The 4,841-nt window shown below is 53.3% G+C and overlaps 1 long non-coding RNA gene across 1 annotated transcript; it reads left to right on the top strand.

The window, feature by feature from the left end:
• The first annotated feature begins 500 nt into the window (after positions 1 to 500).
• On the top strand, positions 501 to 4,630 carry LOC310685117. The gene is made up of 3 exons (XR_014515081.1): positions 501 to 740; positions 2,419 to 2,632; positions 3,599 to 4,630. It is a non-coding gene; the product is annotated as an uncharacterized lncRNA (long non-coding RNA).
• Positions 4,631 to 4,841: the final 211 nt, after the last annotated feature.

The raw sequence follows: 4,841 nt of genomic DNA on the forward strand, positions 1-4,841 counted from the left end.
GAGCTGAGCTGAGCAAACTTCAGTGATCATTATTGTGACACCTACTGCGTTGGAAAAGCATCAGTACTGTAATCCTGTGCCTAATGACTTGAAAGTTACTTACTCTGAAGTAACTATACCTAGCATTGCAACCTTGCATTCGAATCCTTGCCACAATAACTTGAGTAAATCCATTTATTTCAATTGGAAATGTTTGAGAATTAGCCTGACTTTTTAGAGTTTTTTTCCTATTCAGGGTTAGGGGAACCGTGCTAGGTGTTGTGGCAGGGCATAAGCAGTACATAAATGCAAGTAAGTTCAAACTGGAATTCATGCACTGTAAACTTGTTCAGGACCCAGAGTTCCATACAAATATTAAAACTCCTGGAGTGCTGAAGGGGGTGTCGCCATAGCTGGAGTTGCAACCTGGAGTTGCAAGCTATCCGCAACGTAGGCTGCTATGTTGTGGACATTTACGGGGGGCCATGGTTCAATCGGTTGAGTTTGTGTGTGTGTGTGTGTTCGTTCGTTCGTTCGTAGGTCATTCGGAGTAAACACGCATCCACTAACTTTTCCGTACTTAACTCCCTTCCCACCCACCCACCCACATTGCAGCCAGGCTCTTATCTCTGCCTGCTTGCTCAGAAACAAGGTCCAGTTGCGCTTCTGGGCCCCCGCCAACCCAAGTTCGCGGGCAGACGGCTGCAGTTGCCGCAGCTTCCCTGGAAATCCGTTCACCGCACTTTCTGCTGGCGCCGCAGGTGAGTAGCTTCTTTCGCTTTCAGGCGACTGCAGACGGGGCTGCTGGCCGGCCAGCGGGTGGGCGAGAGGGACGAGGCCCCGGCCCTGGGCTGGACTCGGGGGCTGGTCTAGGGGGCAGGCGGGGAAGGGGAGCTCCGGCCCCGGGATCGGCTTTCTCCCGCGCCCCGGCAGGGCTCGCGCCTCCTGCTTTCCGGGCTCCGCGCGGCTGCCACGGTGGGGAAAAGAAAACCCCCCACCTTCGCAACACGCTGCTGGAGATCCGAAAGAGATTCGGTTCCAAGCAGCCGGGAGCGCGGAGGGGGGGGGGGACTCCGGGGCGGATCCTCCTCCTCCTCCCCAAAGGTCGGCTGGTGGCTTCGTGGGCGCGGCTCGCGGGCCGCTTCTCCCCTCCGCGATCCTGGACGACCGTGGCGGAGCGCGAAGTTTTGCGCGCGCCCTGGGTGCCGCCTGCGGGTCGAGAAGAAGCGGGAAGCCCTCGTTCTGGGCAGCGCGAAGCGGCTTCAAGGGCCCCCACTCGCCCCGCGAAGGCGCCAGCCTCGCCTTCCCCGCCGGCTGCCCCGGGAGCCGCTGCTGTTGGCTCTCTCGTCTCCTCCCGCCTCACACGGGCAGGAAAAGCTCCGGGCGGCCCTCCCTCCTCCGGCCTTCCGCCCCGTCCACTTCTGGCCGGGCCTCGCAGGCTGGGGTCGCCGCAGGCTGGGGCGGCTCCGGGAGAGGAGAGGCCGGCGGGCGGGCGGGCGGACGAAGAGCAGCCGCCCTGCTCGCCCGCTCGGCCTTCCCTCCGTCCGGAGCCCCCTCGGCTGCTCCCCTCGGCCCGCCCGCCCGAGGGCGATTAATAACGGGGCCGGGACAATACGTCGGGCGCTGCCGTCACACGCCCGAGCGCCCCGCCTGAAAGGCCAGGCCGGCACAAAAGGCGGCGGCGCCGCTGCTTCTCAAGGGCCCCGCCGGCGAAGCGAGCCGCGCTTTGGTGTCTTTGTGGCCTCGGGGGCGGCGCGGCGGGGCGGCTGAGCAGGGCCGCTTCCCTTTTAACCGGGCGGCGCCGGCGCCACGCAGCCCAGGCCAGGTTGGCTTCCTTTCCGGGGCCCCGCCGGCTGCCCGCCGCGCCCCGAATCCGAACAGCTCAGGGGCGCGAGTCGTGTCTTCGAGCAGGTCTCCGTAGAAACCTCGTGGCTATTGAAGGTGGGGCGGGCAAGCGAGGCCTGCATTCCCACGTAGTGTTCCCGTGCCCTGGGGTGGATTGTTTTATCAATTACTTAATAAATAATAATGAGAATACTCGATGGGTGGCAGGCTGACGGCTGCCTCCAGCTTGCGGGCCCCGGCCGGGGCAACGGGATGGTCCAGCCCGGCTCAGGAAGCAGTTTTCCTCCTTCATAGCAACTTCTTTAGAGGCCCGGGATGGCGAGAAGGGTGATCTGCAGTGGATCGGGAAGGATTTCTGGCCCTCCTTGTTTTAAGCAGCAGAGATAATGAAGCAACCAACCCCCGACTTCCCTAAACTAGCTGCTTAAAATGATGCAAACTTGGGGTGACTGAGAATCGGTTTTGGGGGTGAAGCACTGCAGGTTCCCTTGAGTCTGATACTGAAAACAAACCTCTTTGCTTAGCAACTGCTCAGAGGCACCTTGTTCTTTCATGCTAACCCTGTTCTTTCATTCTAACTGTTTGCCTTCTAAGGACCTTCTAAGGAGCCTCCTGGACCAGGCCAGGGGCCCGTCTAGTCCAGCACCCGGTTCTCAAAGCAGCCCACCTACCCGATGACACTTAGGGGAAATGCGCAAGCAGGACAGCAGCGCAAAAGCACCCTCCCCTGGTGCAGCTGGTATTCAGAAGCATTGCTGCTTCCATCCCTGAAGCAGAGCAGAGCCATCATGGCAAGTAGAAGTAGATGGCAAGTTCCATAGTTGAACTATGTCCTGTGTTCTTCTGTCTTGCTCATTCTTCCAACATTCACCTTCACTGGGCGCCCAGGAGTTCTTAGTGTTATAGGAGGGGGGGGGGAGCTTTTCTCTATCACTTTCCCCATGCCTTGCATTATTTTATAAACTATTATCACCCCGCCTTTCCTCTAAACTATAAAGTCTCAAACTGCAAGCTTCCTTAAGGGCAGCAGGGGGGTTGCTCCACCCCCTTTATCATTTTCATTGTCCCTTTCATAACTTTTGCTTACTCTACAGTATCATTTTTGAGACGAGGGGACCAGAACAGTTTCTAAATGGTATTGCACCAAAGATTTGTATAATGACATTAGGCTATTGGCAGCTTTATTTTCAATTCCTTTCCTAACGAGTCCTTGCATGTAATTTGCCTTTTGATGAGCTATCTTTTATGACTCCCAAGGTCTCATTATTGGTATCAGTCTACCAGTTCAGGACCCCATGAATGATGTGCAGTTAAGACTTTTTTTGCCTGGATATGCGTCTGGTAGATCTTGGGGTTGTAGTAAAACCCTTAAAGCTTGAACCCCTTAAAGCTTGAAGCCAGACCTCCTCTGCTGAAACTGTGATTGGCAGTAGAGTTGAGACAGTGGAGGAGACAAAGGGGAGCATTTATTTGCCCAATATGTGCTGGATGGTGGAATTCACTGCCACAAGATGTGGCGATGGCTGCTAAAATTGGCAGTGGTTAGGGAGGGGGGAGGGGGCTCTCCACATGTTCTAAACAGAACAATCAGCTGGATGCATAGAGGCAGTAAAGGAGGGTAGGAGAGCACTGCCTTTATACCCCTGCTTGCGTTTGCATTTTTCAAAAGCGTATGACCGGCTGCCGCTGGAAGCAAGATATTGGGCTAATCGTACGCTGGACCAAGGCTTTTTTATTATGTTCATATATGGACTTCCTTCCCTCCCCTCCATAGCACCCCACTTCCAAGTGCTAGCAACTTTAAGGGAGCCGGTGAAGCAGCAGCAGCCAATCAGAGATGTTTGTGTTGCAAGTGGCAGTTGCGTTTGAAACACTTGGATCACTTGCAGCTGCACCCAGAGCTGGAAGCCACGCTGCAGACAGCAGACTCCGTTTTGTGCAAAAGAAGAGGAGCATGCGTGGAGAGATCTGAAGACGAAGGCCACCCAGCTTTGCATTTTAAAATAAAATATCTGAACTCCTGGCTTTTGATCAGCTGTGCTCCTTTTCAGGGAAACTATTCTTTGGAAAATGATTTTTGAAGTCCATCTTTCAATGTGACATTTCCTTCTTTCAGAAAGGCAAGAATTACTCCCCTCCCTGGAAGCGCTGTGTTGCTACATAGCCGATTGAAAGCAAGCTGCAATAATGTCTTTTTAGCAGCTGACTCTGACCTAGAGTTAGGGCTGTACCACTTCAGACTGAATGTGGCAGTTCATATTATGGATTACTCCACACACAAAACTTACCCTGCGTACAGAAAACTTAGTGCCGGGAGCTCAGCAGAATTCTAGTCTGCGCTTCCTCTTGATAGCCTAGCTTTCTATGTGCAACAAGTTATTGTAGTAGTAAAAATTATTATTACCAATAATAAAAGTAATGGCATTATTGTTATTAGGAGCAACGGATCACATAAGCCCCTACCTTCAGTCTGAGCGGTACAGCAACTGCCTGGGTCTACAACGGACTTGAGTGGGGCTCAAACTGCACTTTCCATTTAGTCTGTTAAGTTTAGTCCCTGGCTTAAAAAAGAGAACAAACCCCACACACTCCTGAAAAAGAAGCTTCTGGTGCTGCAGGGCAGGGGCTGTCCCTGCCATTGGTTCCTCTAAAACCTCCCCCAAGAGGTGCTTCTCCTTCCGGTGAACACAATATGAAGGCTTTGCATCTTTTCTCCCACAGGTAGGGGAACAGCTTGGGGAAAACCATCACAGGGAAATTCACTAGTAAGGAAAAGTCTTAAAGGACCTATAGGCTTGTCTTCTGCAGCTAACCACAGCCTCTGAAGCTGCTTTTCAATTTATTTATTTATTTTTAAAGTCTGAGAAAGGAGACAGAGATCAGTGTCATTCAAGGGTGCTTCCTACTTCCAGGTAGGAGTTTATTGTGGAAATGGTGCTGCTTATGTATGTATATAAGATTCTTTTGCAGAGTCTGCATATGCTGTCACCATCAAAATGACAGCCCCTGCTTTTTGC

This window comes from Podarcis tiliguerta (genome assembly GCF_965153285.1).
Source record: "Podarcis tiliguerta genome assembly, chromosome: 9".
In the NCBI taxonomy this organism is placed as follows: Eukaryota; Metazoa; Chordata; class Lepidosauria; order Squamata; family Lacertidae; genus Podarcis; species Podarcis tiliguerta.